Raw genomic sequence first — 580 nt, 5'->3', positions numbered from 1 at the left:
CACACACATATATATATATATATATATATATATATATATATTTCACAAACTGTTGAAAATCTAGAGTTTAGTTGATCCTGATAAGCGCTCATTGTCACAGTTGTAACACGACAGCTTTACTTTAACATGAGGGGGTTTGGTGTCACGGCATCTTTTGGCGCTTTTCCACTGCGTGGTACGGCACGGCTCGGCACGGTTTGCGTTTCCACTGCAGTTTAGTATCGCTTTAGAGTGGGCGAGATTATTCACATGTCGTTAGTTGCGACTATACTGCCGTGACTCCTGAACAACTTTTTAATTCCGCGTCACCCCATCAAGCTCTCGCTGGATCCGCTCCTCTGCTATCAACGAGAGGAACATCTGTACTTCCTCAACAAACAACGAAACAACCAATTTTTGGTTGTTAAAAAAAGGTGCGCTTGTTCAAAACAGTTGCGTTCGATCCTTCGCTGGCTGTGCTGATTTAAATCTAGCGGTTCTGTTGTGTTTGTGTCACAAGTTCAGTGACGCAGGTAGTGACAATTCTCTCCGGCCAATCCGTGATCAGCAGAGTTTACACGTCACGTTTTGGTAACGGTAC

The sequence above is a fragment of the Sinocyclocheilus anshuiensis genome, unplaced genomic scaffold, assembly GCF_001515605.1.
Source record: "Sinocyclocheilus anshuiensis isolate Anshui unplaced genomic scaffold, SAMN03320099.WGS_v1.1 scaffold1212, whole genome shotgun sequence".
Taxonomy (NCBI): domain Eukaryota; kingdom Metazoa; phylum Chordata; class Actinopteri; order Cypriniformes; family Cyprinidae; genus Sinocyclocheilus; species Sinocyclocheilus anshuiensis.
Note: the sequence above shows the minus strand (reverse complement) of the source record.